The sequence below is a fragment of the Podarcis muralis genome, chromosome 7 (assembly GCF_964188315.1).
Source record: "Podarcis muralis chromosome 7, rPodMur119.hap1.1, whole genome shotgun sequence".
Taxonomy (NCBI): Eukaryota; Metazoa; Chordata; class Lepidosauria; order Squamata; family Lacertidae; genus Podarcis; species Podarcis muralis.
In genome coordinates, this window is record NC_135661.1 from 17419411 (window position 1) to 17444524 (window position 25114).

Consider the following 25114-nt stretch of genomic DNA (forward strand, 5'->3'; position numbering starts at 1 on the left):
TCCGAAATAGTCCATTCCACTGTTGAACGGGTCTTCCTAATGTTTAGTTGGAATCTCCTTTCTTGTACAGTGGTACCTCGGATTAAGAACAGCCCTGTTTACGAACTATTCAGTTTAGGATCTCCGCAAAACTGGAAGTAGCGTCCCGGTTTGCGAACTTTACCTCAGTCTAAGAACAGAAGCTGAACGGTGGAAGGGCACCGGCGGTGGGAGGCCTCATTAGGGGAAGTGTGCCTCGGTTTAAGAACGGTTTTGGTTTAAGAACGGACTTCCGGAATGGATTAAGTTCGTAAACCGAGGTGCCACTGTAATTTGAATCCTTTGATTCAGGTCCTACCCTCTGGAACAGCAGAAAACAAACTTGCTATACAAAAGTTATCTAAGACTTGTTCGCACATCACCACTGAGCACAAGGTGTCTCTGCAGTGTCCAAGTATTTGTGTGCGTGCGTGTGAAACTTGTTGATTTGTGCAGCTCAACAATTGTGCACACTGGGACACAGGTAGTATAGCTGTTGAATACTACCTGTGAATAAATGTCAAGTATTTGTAAGCGCAGGGTCATCACAAACTAAGTTTTACTCAGAGTGAGCCTACTGAAATCAGTAGGCCTAAGTGGATCTTGTGCATAAATTTTGGCGGGTCTACTCAAGCAGGACAAAATGTTGGACACTCAAACTGTACACTGGTTGACTGGTTGTTGTTGTTTTCAATCTGCCCTTCACCATAAGGTCTCAGGGTGAGCTACCACAATTAAAACACAACACTAAGAACAGTTTAAAACAATCTACAATCGTAGAAATAAGGCATGCACCTTCTATTTCCTTCACAGAGCTAAAAAAATAATAATAATACTAGAGTGGTATCAATCCTTCTTTCTAGGGAACTCTGGGAATTGTAACTCTGTGATGGGAATGATGGGGGGGTTCCTCCTAGTTGTTCTCAGCACCATTAACAAACTACAATTCCCAGGATTCTTTGGGGAAAGCAATTAAAGTGATATCATGCTGCTTTATAGGGGGGCATGTGGCCTGAGTCTTCTTGGAATTTTTTTGTGTTTTCTAGATTGTAGTTTCCTGGAGGTATCACTCCTGAATATTATAACTCTGAGGATCGGCAGCTATATTCCACAAGGTCTGAGGGTAAATCACACACATTGGAAAATCCATGTGTGCAGTCTGTGCTAAGCGGAGAGAAAACAAAAGGTTTGCGCACCCCTTTTGCGCGTCGTCCCCCCCTTTCACCTCTCCTCCACTGATGCAGGACGGTAAGAAAACATGTGGCTCAAGTTGAACCACTCCAGCTTCCTCTCTCCATTAGTCCAAAATAAATTCCCACTGGCAAAACTGATGAGTGAGAAGTCTTGTCTGCCTGTCATAGATTAGTCTCAGAGAGGAAAGGGGGAAAGAAGGTGGTGTCAGAGACATGGCACATTTGGGGGGAGGACCAAGTGGCACATGTGAGCGTGCAAAGCCACACATTAGACCACAACTCCTACAAACATATCCAGTACAGAAGAATAAAGCAGTGAAGCTTTTCCTGCAGTAAAACACTGGGGGTGGGGGGAGTGTTAATAGGATTTACTTAATGTTATCTCATCTACTCCCCTCCACATTTGGGGGGCAGCATGTTAAGGGACTGACCATTAATTATTATCATTATCGGGGGGGGGTACCAACTTGAATAAAATATTGTGGGGACCCAGGTAAACCAATCCCGTGAAGCAGTGCACACACACCATTTGAATGGGAATGCCCATCAACTTTGTGGGGGCTAAATCCCCCATGGCCCCTAGGAGTTGGCTCCTATGATGATGATGATGATGATGAATTAAATTTGTATACGGCCCTATATCCACAGGTCTCATTGCATTAATCGATGCAATGTTATTTTTCTTCATCTAGGAACAGCTAAACAGGCACACACAGAATCACATAATTGTAGAGTTGGAAGGGACCATGCGGGTCATCTAGTCCAACCCCCTGCAATGCAGGAATTTTTTGCCCAAGGTGGGGCTTGAACCCACGACCCTGAGATCAAGAGTCTCATGCTCTACTGACTGAGCTACCCCAGAAGCTTCCGTGTTCAGCCTGTGCCATTCCTTCCACTTGATTCAGTGCAGAGGGTATAAAGAAGTTGGATCCAGAGAGCTTTGTTAGAACTTAAAAAGGTAAAGGGACCCCTGACCATTAGGTCCAGTCGTGGCTGACTCTGGGGTTGCGGCACTCATCTCGCTTTATTGGCCGAGGGAGCCGGGGTACAGCTTCAGGGTCATGTGGCCAGCATGACTAAGCCGCTTCTGGCGAACCAGAGCGGTGCATGGAAATGCCGTTTACCTTCCCGCTGGAGCGGTCCCTATTTATCTACTTGCACTTTGACGTGCTTTTGAACTGCTAGGTTGGCAGGAGCAGGGACCGAGCAACGGAAGCTCACCCCGTCATGGGGATTCGAACTGCTGACCTTCTGATCGGCAAGTCCTAGGCTCTGTGGTTTAACCCACAGCGCCATCTGCGTCCCTTAGAACTTAGGATAGAACTTAGGTTCTATTAAAATCAATGTCACAAGTTTCTTCTGCCTTAAGCCTCATTTGTAGCACTAAATTTAACTAATGGGCACAGCAAGTTATGGGGTTGCATCGAACCAAGAGTAGATCCACTGGAATTCATTGACCCAAGTTACTTGTGGGCATTAATTGCAATAGCCTACCGTGACTAGAACTAGCACTGGGTCAAACCCCTGCTCTGGGGAAGGACTATAGCTCAGCACATCCTTTGCACCCATAAGGTCCCAGGTTCAGTTCCCAGCTTCTCCAGGCAGGGCTGGGAGAATCTCCCTGTCTGAAACACCTGGAGAGCTGTTGCCCTTCCTTGTAGACAGTACTGGACTCTGTGGTTTGGCTTGGTATAAGTCACCTTCTTATGTTCCTGTGCTATGGGTAGGATGGCCAAGTGCCAATCCTATAGTTGAAAGCCACAGGAAGAGCCATAGGTGCCTTTACATCACTCATCAACAACCAGCACCCGGACAGCAGATTGAGCAGGCAAACAGGTAAACTGGTTATTCTCTTCTCCCCCATGATGCTGAGACGTGCTGGAAATTCTGTTATAGCATCTCTTTCTAAATCTGCATCTATTCGTATAAATTAGGATCTGCAAATTTCATGCAAATGAAAATCTTGGCGATGTGCAAGCGGGCAGTGCCCAAATGCTGCAGTTTGCCTTCCAGGCCAGCTTAGCTACCCCTTTTCTGCTGTCCTTCCATTGCCGGGTTGAAGTCCTTCCTCTTTCGACAGGTCTTTGACCTGCTCAGGTAACTTTCAACTGCTGCGGCTATTTTTGTGGTGAAGCTTTTTATTTGCTCTGTTGTATTTTTTCATTAAAAATCAAATCTCTCAGGGGTTTTTTTTAAAATTAACTGTTGATTTAATTGTGGTAGTCCCCACCCCACTTATTTATTTATCGTTCTTTTATATCCCTCTTTTTCCTTCAAGGAGCTCAAGGTAGCATACATGTTCCCCCGCCCCTTCATATTATCATCACAACTTCCCTGTGGCTCAGCAACCTTAATGGGAGAGTGGAGATTTGAACCCTGGTCTCCCAGTCAATTTGAACTCTGGTCAATCCAGTCCTCCAAACAGGACCTCAATACAATTGCATTATATTTACATTGTACTGATGATATCTTTAGTGTTGTTAGCTGGCTTGGCTTGGCTGGTTGCATAAAAGACGGGGTAAACATTTAATAAGGAAATGCTTATCACTATTTCAGTTTTGGTTAGTGCCAATACAAAACCTTGTGTTACTTGCCGAAATACCAGATATCACCGTATGTATGCCAAGAGTCAAATGCAGTCAAACATTGTATGCAACTGTGTTGGTTCATTATGAAAAGGAACTTGCAAGCTGCACTGTTTGATCAGGACCAGCTAAAAGTGGTACAAAATAGTGAGCAGGCTTTTGTGTTTGTAAAACTATTATTGCATGCCAACTGTCATACGCTGGCATGAAATTGCATAATATATTCAGCAGTGTCACAGATCAAATATTGCAGAGGTGGCCAATGTGGTGCCCTCCATATGTTGTAGGCCATGACTCCCATCAGTCCTGCCTATTGGCTGGGTGTGATGGGACTTTGGAGACCAAAACATCTGAAGGGCATTGGTTAGCTGTGAAATATGAAAATCAAATGTCAGTGAATGTTCAATACAGATACCAAATAGCTGGAAAATATTCATCAAATAGCTGAGCATTTGGGAAACAGAATATTCACGCTCATAATTTATAGAGGATAAGCTGAGCAGATCAGTTGTCACAAACAAAAAAATAACTAAACTGCTGCGACATGATTGAAAGCTTCAATTTCTGTCCTTTGACCATGGCAATTGTTTCCCATTATATTTGGGTTTCATCCTGTTATGTTTTAATTATTATACATTATGTACTTTCTGTTTTCTGCTGTGACATTTTGCCTGAAACATTTGTTTCGGCACATCACAAATATTCGAGAGAATGTTTTGGAGCCTTCAGCTCTGTGTCACAAGCAATGTGGACACCCTTTGCCGGGACAGGGATGAGGGGAAATTCAGTTTGGTTTGCTTTTTAAAAGCAAAACCAACTAATTCGCACGTCATCTGAAACAGCACAGGAACAGAAATACAGCTAACTTTGAAAATTTGCACTTCTACGAACTTCGCAATGCAAATAGACAACTAAGTCACGTGCACCAAAACAATAATGCATATGGGGAAATCCACGAGAAAATAACATGCAAATCCGCATTCAATTGTGGGAAAGCGATTGCCCCTAAATGTATAAATTAATGAAAAAATGTGCACTGAAATGCTGGTGAATTTTCGTTTTCATTTTTTCAAAAATGCAGTGCTGCAGAAATTTGGAAAAAGAATAAACTTAAACTTACAGATCCTAACCACCCCATGCTAGAGTCACCTGGATTGATGCCTTACATTAAGAAATAGCTTCGGTCCATCGTAAGTAACAGCAACTGTAAAAGAGACAGTAAGCCCTTTCCCAGACGGCAACTTGAGCGAGCAGCTTCAAACCAGAACTTTCAGCGGCAAATGTATAACTGGATACCCACAATGGGCCGAGGTGTATTCAGTTGTCTGGGACAAGTGTTATAGGGCCTTAGCACCGTCCAAGGAGCTAACGAGCAATAAATACACCACAGCACACCCGCATCAATTTAAATAGTCTCGGTATGAAAAGAATGTAATTAATTAAGATATGTTGATTTACAAGAACCGGCATGGCTAGCAAGATTGATAGAAAACTCCTTCCTGTCCAAATCGGTCATGCTTAATCTCGACATCAGCTCCCTGCGTCGGGATGCTAGCTCTTTGTCGGCTCTTAAGGAGGAGGGGGGGGGGACTGAAGGAAGCCAGCCTCTAATTCTTCACAGTCTAACTTGTGTAAGCCCCTGGTTTGAATTTGGCCTTTCGGCACTGAAAGGAGGAAAACCGTGTTCCTACCGACTTACAGGAAGGATTCAGGCACAAATCAAAGCAGGGGAACTCCGAAAGGGGTGGAGGTGGGGAAGACGTTCTTTATTAAATTATTTTTACAAAACGAAGCTGAAAAATCGTCTCTCTCCCCCCTACCCCCTGCCACCCACTTTCCCTTAAATCTGATTTCTTTTCCTCACCAGGCACACATCATCTGGTAAAAGATAGGATTGTGCCATTTGCGGGATGGGATTTTTTAAAAAGGGGAAAAAATATCTCTCCCTTCACCGCTCCCCTCTTTCTATAATGATCTGCTTCTCCTTTCAGACACTCAAGTTTTGTTTATGCTGTTTTAGCCCTGAAGTAATGGCAGAAATCACTGGCTTGCCAAGAGGTGGATCTCAGACCCAGACAGGATGAGCCCTAAACGTTTCTGCTTTTTATGAATGCCTGATTTAATTTTACTTTTTAAAACGAAAAGAACAAACTGACCTGTTGTGTAGAGATTACTGGTCTCATATTTTTATTATTTGCTTATTATTTACTGTAGAGATTTCTACCCCAGCCTTCAAACCTCTCCCTGGTGTGATTCTTACAAGAGCCCTCTTTTGTCAGCCAGAGACATTTTTCACAGTTTAATTTTAATTTTTTTGTCTCTGATTTAGCCTGCCTTTCTCTACGGAGTAGATACAAGGTGCTTTACAGCTAAGTAAAACAATATAATAAACTGTTATTCTTAGAACAATGAAGAGTAGACAGAAGACAACAAATTCTAAAAGTTTGTAACTTTTTTTAAAAGTCCACTGAAACAATACAGTCTTAATCGCTTGCTTAACCGTGGAAAACGACAAACCCGAGTAGGGAAAGAAGTTCCATAATCTGTGTGCCATAATAATAATAACAATAATAAAAGGTCTACTAATTGAGCATATCTCAGTGGCGAAAATGCAAGAGGGGCAGCAAAGGGGAAGAAATTTGATTTTGGTTTGCATTTCAATGGGAAACTACCTAATTTGAACCAAATCATGAAGCAAAGAACATTTAACCTCTGAAATTTGCACTTCTCGGAATTTCACAATGTAGTTCTCCACCCAAGCAATCTATACAAATATGTGCTGATATTAGTAGAGAGACTGCATTTTAAAAATGCATACATTAGTGAAAGTAACATAAACAAATATCGGGAGAAATGGTGGTGGGGGTGGGGGGGTTCTTATATTGGTCAAAACGACATACCAAAATGTGTAGACTGGGAGAAGTTTGAACAAAAATACTAACGAATTTGTATGAGGACTTTTAAAAAATTGAACATTTATGTGGAAGCAAAAAGAACTGAATTTAGGAGTGGGAAAACTGGGAAACTGACAGTTTTGTCTATCCCTTGTCTTCCTACATGGGTTCACATGGGAGCAAGTTAAATTTAATCCATGTGATGGTTTGTTTGGGGTTTATTTGCTCATTTAATTTTTTTTTTTAAGTTTTAAATCTCCTGATGGTGGTTTTTAACATTTCTACTACAATTTATGGAGGGTTTTTTTTAAAAAAATAATAATATGGCTGTCATATTTGTGTGGTTGTTTTAAAAAAAATACAAATAAAATATTGCTCTTATGGCTGTGCTCTTGTATCTTAGAACTGCTAGCTTCCTGAACTCAAATGAAAGGTGGGATATACATTTAAGAACTTAAGAAGGGCCAGTGATCTATTCAGTCCAGCGTCCTGATCTCACAGAGATCAACCACATGCCTATGAAAATTTCACAGGCAGGACCCACGCACAAGAGCAACTCTCACTTCCTACAGTTTTCAGCTACTGATATTCAGCTTGTCCTTAAAAAATAATAATAATGCTTTATTGAATCCAAAAAGAAAACAGTCAACAAAAGAATAATACACATTACCAAGAGATAAAATATTTTCATTGTACATAGCTTCTATAGCAACTTCCAATCACCCCATCGTGGGTCCTAAGTTGTTTTAGCATATCACACTTATCTTTATCAGTCAAAACACATCTCAATTCTCTTCAATTCCCCAAATTTTCTACTTTCTTACAGAAGTCACTCCAGACCTGCCGACGAGTTCAGGTTTTTACAATGCTCCCTGAGATATTTTCTGCACATGTCCCATTCTCTCATAAACGTTTGTTCTGTGTGGTCCCTTAATTTTTCTGTCATCCTTGCTAATTCTGCGTATTCTAACCGTTTCAACTGCCAACTCCGGTATTCAGCTTGTCAAATTGGTCAAACAAGCAACCCTAAAAAGGGATGTTATTTTCTAGAGGCGACCGACGATGGCACAAGAACCAAAACAAAATATGGGCATTGTTTATTTATGTCTCCCGCAACCTGTAGATTCCTTGGTATCCACAGTTTAATGACCATGTAGAAACAATACAGTTAAATAGAAAAGAAAAGCAATGCTTCAAAAACCATACAGCACAGTATATAGCACAATGAGAACCAGATAAGACATCCTTCCCTCAATTCTCAAGGTTTGGGGCTGAGTATTGCCACTAATATAACCCAAATGACATTACCCACACACAACAGCGAGGTAGTAGCAGGATCAAGGGAATCTCAAAGTTTGCAAAAGTACCAACAACAACAAAAAGACAGTCTTTGGATCACACATTCCTCACCCCCAGTGAGTTGGGCAACCAGTGCTTTTTTTCCGGGGGGGGGGGAAGTTTAGGGGTACTCTCATATTTCTACTCATATTGAAGTACTGCCCCTCAATGAGGCCAAACTTAGATTCACAAAATGTTTAGGGGTATGCGTACCCCTAAGTCCGCCCAGAAAGAAAAGCACTGTGGGCAACCCTCTTAAAAAATCAGCCAACAGTCCAGTAGGGACTAAGCATTGGAAGGGGAGGAGAGAGAGAAAACAGGGGGCATAATGGAGTATTATGTAAGAAGGCATCAGCTGGCTGACTCGAACCCTAATCAAGAGCAATTCATACGTCAACAGGATGGTGATGATGATTTCCATTTGTGTAGTGCGTATATATCCTCAAATTCCCTATAGAATATATGTAGCTTCAAATGGACTTCCATCTAAAATGTATTGTAGAATGAGTGAGACAAGTCTCACTTTGAAGGATGTTCCCCAGTTCAGGCACCATCACTGAGAAAGTCCTGTTGACCTAAGTGAACATGTATGGAGGAAGGCAATCTTTAGGGTATCCTGGACCCAGAATGTTGAGAATGACTTGCCCAACATGGCACCCTACAGCTCCCATCAACTCCAATGGGGCATGCCCAATCAGGGATGGTGGGAGATCTTATCATACTTTGGATGAGATCCCCAAAGTCTAAAATGACAGCATGGACCCACTAAGGAATTCCAAAGGGCATTACATGGAGAGATTGGAATTCCACTGAGTGATAGGCAAAACCTTAAGGTGCTTTATACTAAGTCAGACCATTGGCCCATCTTGCCCTGGCCTGGAAGTGACTCTCCAAGGTTCCAGGCAGGAGTCTTTCCCAGCCCTACTTGGAGATGCAAAGTAGATGATCTACTGCTGAACTGCAGAACCTCCCAATAAAGCATAGGGAGCAACCTGAGTCAGAGCACTGGTCCATTTAGGTCAGTATTATCCACTCTTGACTAGCAGCTGCTCTCCATCAGTTCAGGCAGGAACCCTCGCCCAGTCCTATCTGGAGATGCCGGGGATTGAACCTGGGACCTTCTGCACGCAAAACAGATGCTTAACCACCGAGCTATGCCCTTCCTGAGAAATCTCCCTTGCTGTATATGTGTATATATTCTCCTGGCTTCCCTCTTGAGCCGTTTCCTGAGAAGAGATGTCCAAATGTGTTTTAAATTTCAGCTGAGGTGAAATTTCAGAGCCTGCCAGTCCTAATCATCTTGGCTTTTCACCCAGTCCATCTTCCTTGGAAGGCAAATGTGGCGCGACAAGCTCAAGAGAAAGGTTGCTCGGGGAGGTAGTGACAGATCAGAAGGGACCTAAGATGCATCACCATCGGCAAAGACTGGAAACCATATTTGTTCTCTTCACACAACATTTTGACTGCAGTGGCCTCGGCCAGTGATCATTTTGGTAAGCATGGGATGTGGGGCTTCTCTCTCAAGGAAGGCTGGCTTTCTCGACCATGAGACAGATCTGAAAACTAATGCAAGGCGGTAGTCCATCCCTCTGAGCCATACCCCAACCCTGCTATTGAAGCGATGAAGTGGGCTAACAGGCACCGAAAACATAGCCCATTCAGGCAGGAGGGAAGAGGGGAGCTGCACTCCCCCCCCATCCCCAACCATGTTTTACATGATGGGGGGAGCCAGTGGTCCTCCAGATGTTGTTCGACTCCAACTCCCATCAGCCCCAGCCAGTATTGGCCAAAGGTCAGGGATGATGGGAGTTGTAATCCAGCAACATCTGGAGGGTCACAGATTCCCCATCCCTGGGTTAAACAGGGTTGCAGGTATGGGGGGGGGGGAGAGAAATTTCAGTTCAACAATAACAACAACAATTTAATTATTTATATCCTGCCCATCTGGCTGGGTTTCCCCAGCCACTCTGGGCAGCTTACAGCATATATATATATATATATATATATATATATATATATATATATCAGCCGTTAAAAACCTCCCAATACAGGGCTGTCTTCAGATGTCTTCTAAAAGTTGTATAATTCTTTATCCCCTTGATATCTGAGATGAGGGCATTCCACAGGGAGGGTGCCACTACCGAGAAGGCCCTCTGCCTTGTTCCCTGTAACTTTGCTTCTCGCAGTGAGGGAACCGCCAGAAGGCCCTCAGAGAAAGACCTCAGTCAATGGGGGTGGAGACACTCCTTCAGGTATACTGGGCCAAGGCCGTTTAGGGCTTTAAAGGTCAGAACCAACACTTTGAATTGTGCTCGGAAACGTATTGGGAGTCGGTGAAGATCCTTTAGGACTGGTGTTATTTGGTCGCAGCAGCCGCTCCCAGTCACCAGTCTAGCTGCCGCATTCTGGATTAGTTGTAGTTTCCGGTCACCTTCAAAGGTAGCCCCATGTAGAGCACATTGCAGTAGTCCAAGCAGAAGATAACCAACACATGCACCACTCTGGCGAGACAGTCTGCAGGCAGGTAGGGTCTCATTCTGCATACCAGATGGAGCTGGTAGACAGCTGCCCTGAACACAGAATTAACCTGAGCCTCCATGGACAGCTGTGAGTCCAAAATGACTCCCAGACTGCGCACCTGGTCCTTCAGGGGCACAGTTACCCCATTCAGGATCAGGGAGTCCTCCACACCAGGCAGCCCCCTGTCCCCCTAGAACAGTACCTCTGTCTTGTCAGGATTCAACCTCAATCTGTTAGCCACCATCCATCCGCCAACCACCTCCAGACACTCACTTAGGACCTTCACTGTTCTCACTGGTTCTGATTTGAAGGAGAGGTAGAGCTGGGTATCATCCGCATACTGATGAACACCCAGCCCTACCCTCCTGATGATCTCTCCCAGCGGCTTCATGTAGATGGGTGCATCTACCTAATTTGCACAATAGGAGAACTGAAACATAGCCATTCTTCTTAATTTGCACTTCTCTGAACTGTGCAATGCAATTTGCCAGCCACATTACGTTCCCAAAAATGCACATACTGGGGTTAAACGCACATCTTAGTGAAGATGCATTACGTTGCAGAAAAAAACGTCTTGCAGTTATTGTATGCTGTGGGAAATTGCATGCAGACATTTATATATGAGCAGAAGAATAACTTTAAAATGATGATGAATTCTCATGAGGACTTTTTAAAAAATATTGTAAAGTAATTTGAAAATGTGGAAAAATGAACTTAAGCTTGGGGGGAAACAGAGACACTGAAATAAACAGATTCACATATCCCTGTCTACAGGCTCCCTAGCCTAGTATTTAAATAAGGTGTCAATTAGACCTTAGGCTTAGCCTGCTCCCCCCAAGTCTGCCCTTAAATATACTGCCTGCCATTAAATATGTCCCAGAAATCTCTGCAATGTAGAAGGGGAATCATAGCAGACTAGTTAACAACAGCAGTAATAATAATAATGGTAATAATAATAATAATAATAATAATAATAATAATAATAATAATTTATTTATATCCCGCCCTCCCCAGCCAAAGCCGGGCTCAGAGCGGCTAACAACAGTAAAATAATACAGCATTCTAAAATCAATTCATTCTAAAATCATTTCAAATCAAATTGATGGCAGCCATTGGGCTATGAAGAATTACCAAAGAAGGGGGTCAGGCTGTGCCTTGGACAAAGGCCTGGTGGAACAGCTCTGTCTTGCAGGCCCTGCGGAAAGATGCCAAGTCCCACAGGGCCCTACTCCCTTGTGACAGAGTGTTCCACCAGATCGGAGCCACAACCGAAAAAGCCCTGGCTCTGGTTGAGGCCAGCCTAACCAATCTGTGGCCCGGGACCTCCAAGATGTTTTTGTTTGAAGACCGTAAGGTCCTCCGTGGGACATACCAGGAGGGGCGGTCCCGTAGGTACGAGGGTCCTAGGTAAGAATAATAATATTTGCAATTGTAGCCCATTTGTCCTCCAAGGAGCTCAAGGTGGCATGTATTGCTCCCTCATTCACATCATACTCCCACAACAACCCTGTGAGGTAGGTTAGGCAAAGGCACCCAAGTGAGCTTCGTGGCTGAATGGGGATTTGAGCTCTCACATCCCAGGTCCTAATCAAACACAATAACTGCTATGCCACACTGTTTAAATATGAAAAGAGGCACCTTCAAAGGCAGTGGCCAAAGACTGACTCAATGCAGACTTCTCTGAAATCCCAGGTGGACACTGTGGGCCTTAAACATATGTAGAATTGCACTGTACCTACATATATTGATCAATTGTCAAGGAAATAAAATATTTATTCCATTTTCTGGATACGCTGGCACAAGGCCCTTGGCAGGAAGCAAGCATATAAGGCAGGCAGAAACAACAGTTTTCAGTTCATCTGGAAGTTCCGAGCTTTGTCCGAAATCTCTCTGCTCTGCTTCTTGCTTATTGAATAAGTGAGACAAAGCCCTTGCCGAGAGCTTGAATGTGCGGGACAAACGGGCAGTGGTGAAAAATGAACGCCGTTTCAAAATGCAGAAAAACAGATGTGAGTCCTCAGAAGAGGAAGGGAGAGAGCCCATCTCAACGTGTGGATTTAAGCCACAGGTTGCTTTGCTGGCTTCATTTTAAAGTTGCATGCCCCAAAGTGGAAAGGGGTTGGGGGATATTTATATGCATCTAATATCTGTAATATTAACAGCACTTTTCAAACTTTGTTCGTGGAAGATTGCACTGGGCAGGGGAGGGGAGGGGAGGGAGGGCTTGAGTACGCTTTCAAGTTCCAAGAGCTGGTGTGGAGCAAAAGGTGGACCCTCATTAAGGCTCCACGGACGGTTGTGATGTATAGAGTGAAATATTAAGGAGAATGAAAAGCCAAATCCTAGCATAATCTCTACAGAACAAAAGACTTTCGGGGGTTTTTATTTTAAAAAAGCAGAAAATTGTGAAAGGTGCATATATCAAAACGTCAGTTTTATATTAAACATGCATGTGGCGGAACCCTGGATTGCATGATCTGCGTTAGAAGGCTGGATTACTGGACTCGTGGGGAAATTGAATAGCTATGGAGACAATGAGGCGGGACGGTGAGAGACCTAAATTGGGACATACCAAATCTAGATAAAAAGGGGTAGTTGCAGATGGAGAGAACCTTTTGCCCAGCCATGTTTTTCGACCTGAAACCACTGTTTTCACCTGTTGTTGTTGTTTTAACCACCAGGTCAGCTTTGCTTCTGATGCCGGAGTTCCACCAGGAGAAACAAAAGCCAGCAGTTATGCAATATCCAAAAAGCTAGACTCACAGGAGACCTACATTGTTGCATCTGAGGGGCACCAACTTGGCAGCTGCTGCAGTACCAGTTGAGGAGCTGTCAGCCTGGTTAGCAGTAGCAATTGGACAGAATCCAACTAAGTCCTCTGAACAGACCCACCAAAATTAACGGACCTAAGGTGTGTGTTTTTTAATGTTTATTTTTACATTTATACCCCACCTTTTCTCCAAAGAGCTCAAGGTGACATACATAGTTCTCTGCCTCCCTGTGTTATCCTGATCCTCCCCCCTACACACACATGGCAGGCTGCCAGTTCTATAGACAAGAAGCTCTTACCAAGTCGTTTATTCAATATTCGCAGAGAAAGGCTTGGATATGCTGCCTCTAGGAGTAATGGTGTTGCTCCGAGTAAGCTCCACCTGCCTCCCCTTGTCAGTCATCAACAGCACCCCCCCCCCCTTTACGGTGGCTGCTGAAGGCCAATTGCCTCTTAGCTCTTTACTCTCCTGTTTTCACTGCTCGCCAGGTTCTGGGAGAAGGGGATCTGGAATGCTTTCTAGTGATAATGTGTCAGCCAGCTGCTCCGGCTCTGCTTCTTCCCCCTCCTCTCCTCCCATTATCTCCCAGCTTTGCCCCTCTTCTGTCTCTGAGTTGTGACCTTCTGCAAACCACTGTTGTAAATCTATACTGTCTTCCTCTTCTCTGGAAGGTTCAGGAGGAGGAGGGGGAGGTGGTCTCCACCGTTCCTCCTCAGTCCAGTCCCTGACATCCTCAGACCAATCCTGTGAGGTACGTTAGGCTGAGGAAGACAGTGTGATTGGTCCCCAAGGTCACCCAGACAGCTTTGCCAAGCACCCTAACCACTACACCACACTGAAGTTGTTCATCCACTTCAGTGGGTTTACTTTGAGTAGTACTAGCATCAGATACAACCCATGCAAATTAGCAGTCATCATTAGCCATAGCCATCATTTTTAATGGGTCTACCCCTGAGCAGAACCAACTTCCACAGAGCACAACTTATGCCGCATATACATGAATAGTTAAGCAAACTATTTTTCAAGGAAACTTTTCTGTCATTATGGATCTGGCTCAAGAAGCCTTTTGTAGGCTTGAACCCCATATCTTCCCAGTACAGAATTTTAGACCATATTTTTAAAGATGAAAACAAAGAAACAGCCCAGTTTGGAAATTTCCCTCTTATGTCATCTTCTGGCTTGTCAACAGTCAGTAAAAGCAAGCAATAAAACTTCTTCACAAGAGTCCAATATTAGAACGTATGCAATAACATAGCCATCGGTTTGGGGTTTTCTAAAAAAAAGTTAATATTGTTCTCAACTACCGACTTCAGGGTTATACAGTGGTACCTCTAGTTACAAACTTAATTCGTTCCGGAGGTCCATTCTTAATCTGAAACTGTTCTTAACTAGAGGCATGCTTTCACTAATGGGGCCTCTTGTTGCTGTTGCGTGCCAGCACACAATTTCTGTTCTCATCCTGGGGCAAAGTTCTCAATTTGAGGTAACTCTTCCAGGTTAGCGGGGTTTGTAACCTGCAGCGTTTGTAACTCGAGGTAGCACTGTATAGGGCAGTGTTTCCCAACCTTTGGTCTCCAGCTGTTTATGGACTACAATTCCCATCATCCCTGACCACTGGGTCTTGCTAGCTAGGGATGATGGGAGTTGTAGTCCAAAAACAGCTGGAGGCCAAAGGTTGGGAAACACTGGTATAGGGATGCAAAAGAAGACCTCGGGAAACTGGGCACACTCAAAGTACTGTATCTGGAATTCTGTGCCACAAAGTCCAGAATTCAGCAATTTAAATAATAACAATGAAAAAGTAACTCCTGCCTCTTAACACACTCCCTCCCAAGACCCACCCCCAACACTGCTTGGCACCCTTTCCTCCAGCATTTTCCTTCTGGCCTTGAACTCTGATGATGCTTCTCATCCCCCAGATGGATGCACGAGGGTGAAGAAACTAGCCTACCTACCATATGAAAGGTAAAACTCACATTTCTTGCTCTGCAGTACAGTAGGTGAAATCCGTCTCCATACACACACACACACACACACCCTCTCTATACAGGCAAGTGAGAAGCATTGCAGAGTTCCAGGGATGCCGTCCAACCAGGCAAAAGCATACAAAAAGGGCGTGGCTTCTGGGAGGTGGTGTGGCATGGGGAAAGAGCCCTGGGGGCCAAACAGAGAGTCCCAGAGGGCCACGCATGGCTCCTGAGATTTCCCAGCTGTGTTTTAGATAGCAGCTGGAAACCCTCTGTGAGAGCCTGTGGCTGGAGGGAAATTCAAGAGGTCTGGAGGGACCCATTTTGGACCCAAGGTTCCCCACCATTGACCTACATGAGCGTTACATTCATCTGTGGATGAATCAGGATTGGTATGGTGGGTGGACAAAGAAAGAAGGAGGTCTTGTCATGACTTATCATGAGCAGAGGAACAGCCAAGGAAGGCAACTTCCTTGCTGGCCTTTGGCCCTGCAAATTTGCAAGCTGCACTTGTTCCAACGTTCCTTCGTGGACCTCAGAGGTCTCTCTCTGGGTCCACACATTTCTGCTATTATACCCAAGATGCTAATTGCAGGGTTTTGCCCTGTGGTGTTGTGTGTGTGTGTGTGTGTTTAATAGCACGACAGTAATGACCGATGCATTTCCCGAGGCAAGGTTTTGACATGTCGACAACTTTATTATATCCCGCTCCTGACTTAAAAAACAAAACCCCCTTTTAAAAGGACGGGCTCTCTTTCGGAAAAGTGGAATAAAACTCCTAAAAGTGATTGCTATGACTTAAAAACTTCAGAAAGAGAAATAAACTCACGGCCATGTTCATTATGTTTGGCTGCGCACTGAGTCAAAAAAAGTCTGGGTGATTTTATTCGATTTTGTTGGCAGACATCCTGATACGGTTCCAGCATCATAAATAATGTAAAGTTAAGAGGTTTGGGGGAAGTTTATGCTGGGAGATTGTTTTGTCTCTCTCTCTCCCCCCCCCCCCCTTCGCCGCTTGTTGCTGTTCCTTATTTGCAACTCATTCCTCCTTCCACCACCATCCGGCCCCCCTTGCTACAGTCCTTCAAAATGCACTTAAAAGTGTCCACAGTTGATGTTCATCATCTCCGAGTGTCTGGAGCAGGCCTGGCCTCCTTGCATGTGTTTCATCAGGATTTCTGTTCTGTTTTACAACCTTAATTTTAAAGGGCTAAGAACATAAAAGTCAACAAAACATGTACTTTTATAACCGCTATATCTAAAAAGAACTCGGCGGACGACAGGCTCATTCTTACGAGCTTACTGGTCTCTGAATCACCCCTGCTTTGCACTGCTCCTCAGCCAAGATCTTTTCGGCAAGGAGCAGGTCAGAGATCTCGCTGCCTATTGCACACGGAACAAAATTCCTCACACAGAACAGCGTCGGCGAAGCAATCGGTTTTATGTGCATTTTCTTGCCCCGGACCAATAAGCGCAACCATAATCCTCCTCTATATGTGGATCAAAGACTCCCCTACGGCAACCCGCAAACTAAAACAGAAGCAACACGGCAATCCTATGCATGCCTTCCTATAGAACGACACTGTTCAAGCGGCCGCTGGTTCTTACAAACCCTTATTCTGTCCGGTTTGTATAACTTCTGTTTCATGTTACTTTTATGCTGTGAAACTTTGCTTTGCAATGGACTAATGACAGAAACCACTAAATTAGGCTAAAGCTGAATTTACTCAGAAGCAAGCCGCCCTGTATTTATGTATAAAATATATTTGTATACTGCAATTTCATAGATATATTTTTAAAAAACAACCCATCAAATCCGTTTGCAACAATTATAGACACAATAAAAAAAATTGCTTCCACATTATTCTCCATCTCCATACTATTAAACCGGACTGCAGTCGTTTGAACCCTTCCCATTGAATTCAGTAAGAATATAAAGGACTGGATGCACCATCTTCAGTACCAAACACACTTATTTCAAAGTAAATTCTGTCCAAACCAGTGGGTCTTAGCAGGCTTTACATAGACTTAAAGCACTCAAGATTTCTGGTCTTCTATTTCTAAAATGCTTTTTCACATTCCTGCCTTTCATCTGGAACTTAAAAATAAATAAATCAAGAGACAGACAAGTTTTTGTAAATTTTATTTTAGTTCTCCTTTCAGTGCTAGTGGGACTTACCCAAATAAGTGCAAACATTGCTGCAGCCCTACTGTCTTACAGAAAGTCTACTGAAAAGTTATGGGCACCACATTTTATGGGGGATATTAGAAAGCTGGAACGTGTGCAGAGGAATGTGATCAAGATGATAAAAGGTCTTATGAGGAACAGTTGAGGGAGTTGGGTATGTTTAGCCTGGGGAAGAGAAGACTGAGAGATGCTATGAGAGCCATCTTCAAATATCTGAAGGGCTGTCAGATGGAAGATGGAGCAAGCTTGTTTTCTGCTCCTCCAGAGGGCAGGATGCAAACTGATGGATTCAAATGACAAGAAAGGAGATTCTGACTGAACATTAGGAAGAACTTTCTGACAGTAAGAGCTGTTCAACAGTGGAATAGTCTACCTTGGAAGGTGGTAGGTTCTCTTTCATTGGAGGCTGGATGACCATCTTTCGGAGAGCTGGATTAGATGACTGTGCTTGCTCGTCCCAGCCTCTGCCCAGTAGCTGGGCTGTGGCTGGGACAATCAAGCATGGATCGCCCTCTGCACATCCAGGTGGCATCATGTGATACATCACGTGACACATCACATGACCACACCCCCACAATGTGAGGGTTAAATCGGTGCCCCTGGTGGAGGTAGAACATAGCCTTTATCCTCCATGAATCTTTCTCATCCTCTTTTAAAGCCATCCAAGTTGTGGCCAACACGGCATAAATTTCATAGTGGTGTGCCAAGGAGTACAGTCTTCCAACCTCCAGCTTCATCCAATGGTCCCATGGTCTTGTTTCTCCATACTATGCATAATATTATACACTTCTATCATCACAGCTCTGCTCCACCAGCCTCTACCTTCCTTCCCCCATCTTTATACACAGGGATAGGCCATCCAATTCAAGCCTACATGTGCAGACATCACACAGTTGTTCTGTTATTTTACTCAATAGATTGCAACTGCGTGGTCCCCATATGTGCGGGAGAGAATGGCAGAGTCCAGCATTCTGGAAAAGGAGAATTTGTGTGCGCTCACTCTGTCAGCAGGGAAGCAGGAACAAGGGTGCAAGGCAGCCTCACTTGACATCCTGCCATCCATCCAACACACACAGCACTGTTTCCCTTCCACTGCAGTTCATCCTTTGTCAAAAACTATATTACTCATGTTCATTGTCCACTGTGGTAAAATTATGTAACTTACATAATTAATTGTCTTTTTATATAATTCAACTGTGGGAGAGCCTAATCAATTACCGTATTTTTCGCTCTATAAGACGCACCAGACCACAAGACGCACCTAGTTTTTGGAGGAGGAAAACAAGAAAAAAAATATTCTGAATCTCAGAAGCCAGAACAGCAAGAGGGATCGCTGCACAGTGAAAGCAGCCATCCCTCTTGCTGTTCTGGCTTCTGGGATAGCTGCACAGCCTGCATTCGCTCCATAAGATGCACACACATTTCCCCTTACTTTTTTAGGAGGGAAAACGTGAGTCTTATAGAGCAAAAAATACGGTACATAGTGAATTCACAGCAGTGAATACTAAGCCTATCCTCTAGAGCAGGCTTCCTCAACCTCAGCCCTCCAGATGTTTTGAGACTGCAATTCCCATCATCCCTGACCACTAGTCCTGCTAGCTAGGGATCATGGGAGTTGTGAGCCAAAAACGTCTGGAGGGCCGAGGTTGAGGAAGCCTGCACTAGAGTAATTCTCACTCCCATTTCCATCAGCATTTCCCCACTTCCCTAAGTAAGAGCATCATCCAAGCCAGCCCTCCCATCAACTGTCAATGCAAAGGCACATATTATTCAGCCACCACCAGCATCCCACAACTTTTTTGTACGTTATTGTAATATTATATTCTCAAAATATTGTTCTATTTTGGCGTTGCCAGCATACCAGAGGGCAGGAAAGAGGTACTCAGTTTTGACTTGGCAACAAGCCCTCTGTGTCTTAAACCAGAGAGCTATCTCTTCCCCATCAAATTTTTTAACACATCCAAACCATGTGTGTGCAGCCTCCCATCTACCCCAAACAGTTTGTTGGCTGTAAGGCTGGTCCCCCACCTCTGTTTTCAATGCTACAGAATTTTAAAGACCTGCTTGAATTTGTTTACTTTGGGCTCGTTTTCTGGCAATTAAGGCCCCATAAGTGAGCAACCAGTGACATTAATGAGGTTTCGGTAATATACATCACCCAGTGGCAGGCTTGCTTCTCGGGGTGGGGTGGAGGGAGAGGGAACTGAGGATGCTAAGGAGGGAGGGGAACTTGATCCCTATGAAATGGAACAATATTGGCTAAGACACGCTCGTCTCTGGCAGACTGAAGCCATCACCTAAATTATTTGGCACACTCTGCTTCTGCTCTGTTCTTACAGGCTCATAGCAATTTGAACATTAAGCATTTTGCGGGCAGAGGGGGTGCAGATTACGATACTTAACATTTATACAGCATTCTCTGATCCTCCAGAAAGAGCCTGCCTCTGAATTGCAAGATCCTGGGGAATAACAATAGGAGAAGGCTACTGCCCTCTAGTCCTGTTTGTGGACTTCCCAAAGGCATCTGGTTGGCAACTCAAGGAGGGAAAAGAATGCTAAACTAGATTGGTCCTTAAGTCTGCATCCAGCAGGGCTTTTTTTTTTAATGGGTGGCTCAAGTCCTTCACAAGCATGGCCTTCTAGAGGGATAGCAGTGCCAAGTCTGCCACAGCAATTATAGCAACAAATCTCATGACATCTTCAAAGGCCAATACATTCATGACAGTGGAAGCTTTTGTGGACGAGAGTCCGTTTCATTGGATATGTGTAATGAAGGGGACCCTATGTGATGATATATTGGTTATATATTGTTTAGGGAAGCTTTTAATGTTTAATGGGTTATTGTATTTTAGTGTTCTGTTGGAAGCCGCCCAGAGTGGCTGGGGAAACCCAGCCAGATGGGCGGGGTATAAATAATAAATTATTATTAATTATTATTAAGACTGGAAGGTGCCACACAGGAGTCTCATGTGCCTCTAGACTGCTATTTTGTATGGAAGACGCATTCAAGCACATATTGGAAATTTATGTTTGTGCAACGAAAGAGGAGTACAGAGCTCCGGTACCCTGGGAGAACAAACCCACTTGCTTCAAAAAACGTAAATTTTGCTGTTTGGAAAAACGAGAGACAAATGCATTGCAAAATGTAAGGAAGAACGGGAAGATGTGTGAATACCACCACAAGCAAATTTTAAACTAGAGTTCTAAATAGCAAATTTTATATATGCAAGTTCATTGTCATAAAAACTCCCTGCAAGTAAATCAGAATGAATGCTCAATGAAGCGCAGAATTAGTCTAACCTTTAGTTGAGATTCCTGCATTACAGAGGGTTAGACTAGATGATGCTCGGGGTGTCCCTTCCAACTCTACAATTCTATGGTTCTATGAATGTCCAATAAATAGGCCATCTGGAAGAGGGGATGTCAGAGTGTTCTGAGAAAAAAGAGAAACAGGAGTGGGAACTGCCAATGATCGCTTATTCGTCCCATGTCCAGATTGGAAATCAATTCAGCGAATACAATCAGTATTCATTCTAGTTGTTGCTTTTAGTCTGATAATGATGCCTAATCTATTGCATCTCCCCTTCCCACTCCATTTGCATTGTGTTTCCTTTGCAAGGAAATGAACGGGGTGGAATAATGACAATGTAATTTGCGTAGTTAACTGCGTAAATTGTGTAAACTCACCACAGCAGACAGTGGGGGCAGCACAGTTTTGGGTGGAAGGTGAACTGCAGCAGAATGGAAACAGTGTTGTATGTGCCAAAAATAAGACCGCCTTACAAAATATCTGGAGGAGGACATAGGCTGCAGGGGCAGGGCGATGGCACTTGCAGCGACAGGGATGGGAAGTAGAGAGAATCTTTGCTAGCTTGGACCAAAAAGCCAAGGGAAACCCAAACCACTCTTTTGGGGTGGAAGATGGTCACATGACCCATCCCAGTTAATCTCGGTTTCAGAGACGGAGAAGTCATCTTCAGTTCCTCTCCTGGCTCATCCTGCATGATGCTACCTGAGCTCAAATATCTGGTTTCAGAAAGTCAGCATCTCCTGTTCAAGTGCTGGCAGAGTAAGGCTTCTTGCCAGACAGGTAACAGGTATAATAGTTGGGTTCTCCCCCGCACACCTACCTCACTGAGGACTAGATATTCCTAAGGGGGGGGGGGGAGTTCAGCATAATTGTTTTCTTACCAAGGACTTGGTATTTGGAGTGGGGAAGAGTCTGATGATGATATCAGCTTCTGGGGAAAGTGGCGAGCTATCCTCTGGGGCATAAGAGAAGAAGCTGCCTCACACTGGCTTATCAAGACCATTGGCTTATCAAGATCAGGATCACCTACACTGAACGGCAGCAGCCTTTGGATTTTCAGAAAGGTTTTCTCCCAGCCCTACCTGGAGATGCCATGGATTGAACTGGAAAATTCTGCATGCAAAGCAGATTCTCCATCACCAAACTATGGTCCTTCCCCTGTTCATGGTTACCCTTATCATTAATGCTTCCCAGAGGCCAGCTGACAGTATATTTTAACCTCCTTGCCCTGATCAAACAGGCAATTTTAGATTTGCTGCACACAATAACACAATGACACACACGTTTCCCAAAAACAAGTACATGGATGCCTTTTCCTTTTCTCTTTCTCTTTCTCTCTCTCGCTCTCTCTCTTTTGCAATTGAAACATCAAGTCGGGAGAATGTTAAAGGTAATTAAGAAGGATTCCGAGGGGACCAGACCATCACTGGCTCTCCCGTATGGCAAACACAATAGCCCACCACTGTGAGGGCCAGAAGGCTTGATGGCACTTTATTTAAAATGTCTATCTTGCCTTGATGTACAGCTCATATTGCGAAATCGCAAGGAAGACCTATTATGGCACGGAGGAGCTCTGACAGACGCAGCCTGGGACTGCTCCATGAAAAGAGAAACAGCAAGAACTCCTTCACACTGTCCAACTGCAGCGCAGCATGGAATCAATATATTTCTAGATGAATTCGTGGAGGAACTTTTGCTCGGGAGGGCAGGAGAGGAAGAACAGCAGCGTGCACACACTCACACACACACACACACGCACAAAAGAGGAACTGCAGAGAGATGAGAGAGGAAGGAGCACAACCTCCTCTGGCAAGAATGTAGAGATGCTAAAAGAGGCTGTTAAATTCCATGGATATTTAGGGAAACATCTGCAAGTCCATTTCATAGAGTAAATTTCAGAGAATAGATATAAGCAGACAGACGCACACGTAAATGTACCTTGCAGTGTGCAGCCATAAACCTGTTCAGGTTGCCACTTAAAATTCAGTCCCCCCACCCCACCCCACCCCAATCTGAGGGTAGTGATTAAAAGCAAAATATATGGCATTTCTATCCATTTTAGCTTCCCGCCATTTTTGCATTTTCTCAACCTCCAGCCCAGCTTGCCCCCACTTCTGCATCAGCTTGTGACTCCGCAAATGACTCCGAATCTGTTCTTTTTTTTTGCGCACCATTTTGCCTCATGCACAGATGTCTGAAAGCACTTTGCTTGGAGAGCTGCGTTTCCAACCAACTCTCCTAGGGGTTAAGATAATCAGAGGGGCGCCTCTTGGTAGTTCCACCTCCCTCAGAAGTTCAAGGTTGTGGGCAGCGTGGCCCAGGAGAGGGCATTTTCTGTGGAAGCCCCCAATATGTGGCGGGCTCTGGGCTCTCAAATTTCAGTGGTGCCCCTTGTGACTCTAAAGTCCGGCGCCCTCTGCCTCTCACGCTCTGTTCTACAGCATTGTTTGGACACCCCCTGCAGCGTGGCTGCCTGTGCGACCATACTGGCCGTACCTCCCTGAAACTGACTGTGTTCCCTCCCCACCGATTCTCGTGTCTCTGCCCCCATCATTCAGCCGGGATGCTGAGGTCCAGCTCCGAGAGCTTTCTGGTGGTTCCCTCACTGTGAGAAGTGAGGTTACAGGGAACCAGCCAGAGGGCCTTCTTGGTGGTGGTGCCCTGTGGAACGCCCTCCCATTGGATGTTAGGGAGATAAACAACTACCTGACTTGTAGAAGGCATCTGAAGGCAGCCCTGTTTAGGGAAGTTTTTAATGTTTGATGTTTTAATGTGTTTTTAATATTCTGTTGGGAGCTGCCCAGAGTGGCTGGGGAAACACAGCCAGATGGGCGGGGTATAAATAACAAATTCCTCCTCCTCCTCCTCCTCCTCCTCCTCCTCCTCCTCCTCCTCCTCCTCTTCCGGAGAATGCTGATGACACACTTCTTTGCCCTGGTCTTTGACACCTGAGGTGTGCCTTGCCAGGGCCTAACCTATTCCTGTGATGGTAATCTGTCTTAACTGTTTGTAAAATTAAATTGTTCTAACCTGCCCTAGAACCTGCTGGTGAGAGGCGGGTAATGAATTGAATAACAATTGCAAAGTTTGGGGGAAGTGGGAGCTTTGAAGGACAGTCTGAGTATTGGTTTGTGAAGTGAGAGTTAGATCTCTGGATACCCTGCCACCCTACTGACGAAACAAAAAAAATTCCTTCCAGTTCCACCTTAAAGACCAACTAAGTCAGTTCCAGGATCTGGCAACTTCTGTTTCAGTGTATCTGAAGAAGTGTGCATGCACACGAAAGCTCATACCAAGAACTAACTTAGTTGGTCTTTAAGGTGCTACTGGAAGGAATTTTTTTTGTTTTGACTATGGCAGACCAACACGGCTACCTATCTGTAACCCTACTGAAGGTGTGTGTTTGTGTGTGAGAGTGAACAAGTGAGTGAGAGGAAGTGAGGAGATTTCATCACTTTCCCAGTTTAAGCATTGTTAAAAATCATGTGAAAAGGACCAAATCTTGTGTTTCGGACATCCTTCCACAAAATGCCCCTCACAGATCGTGCTGTGGGTTAACCTCTTGACAACAGTGCCTCTAAGAAGCCCAAAAGCAACTGGGGGAAAATAAATTATTCTTTTCATTGAATATATTTATTAAATATATTTATTGATTTCCTTTTCTCCAGAAAAGTGAACTCATAGTGACTAACAGAAACTAGATCTTCTCTTGTCTATCTCTGCCTCCACTTCTTCTTCTGTGTCAAATTTTAGATTAAAATCCCCTCAGGATAGCTACCTGCACTCTTATTAGAGATGGGGGAGGGGGGCAAGTAATTTCACTTTCACTCATTTATCCAGCCTTAAGTTCAGCTCTCCACATTTCCATATCAGTTTGGAATTGTTCTCTTCAAGTCCTCCTGATAATTCGCCAGCATTTTACTAGAGACTTTTCTTTAACATACGCATTTATCTATGCAATTTTGCCTAATATACATGATTTGGCAAAGCAATTCCTCCAATATAAAGCTTTTTTTTTTTTTTTTTTTTTTGTATCTTGTTTCCATTATGTGCATTTTTAAATGAAGATTTTCCCCAGCATATGCACTTTTTTAAACACACTACTTGGCTGGAGAACTGCATTGCAAGATCCAGACATTTGCAAATGTCAGAGGGTGACTGTGTTTCGGTTCACGTACTTGGTTTGGAAAATACAAATTAAGTGGGTTTGCCTAATCCAATTTCTTCTCCATCCCGGCCTCCTACACTTTGCAAAGTCCTACTGCACACTGATGGTACGATATGAAATTATATATTGTTCAATTAGATGTATCAACTGCTTGAAAAGCTC

The 25114-nt window shown here is 44.1% G+C and overlaps 1 protein-coding gene and 1 non-coding gene across 7 annotated transcripts in view; both read right to left on the reverse strand.

Moving 5' to 3' along the window:
* Positions 1-25114, reverse strand: part of PRDM16 (PR/SET domain 16) — a 458346-nt gene that overhangs the window by 364122 nt on the left and 69110 nt on the right. The window lies entirely within an intron of this gene.
* TRNAK-CUU (transfer RNA lysine (anticodon CUU)) lies at positions 2001-2076 on the reverse strand. The gene has a single exon. It is a non-coding gene; the product is annotated as a tRNA-Lys (tRNA).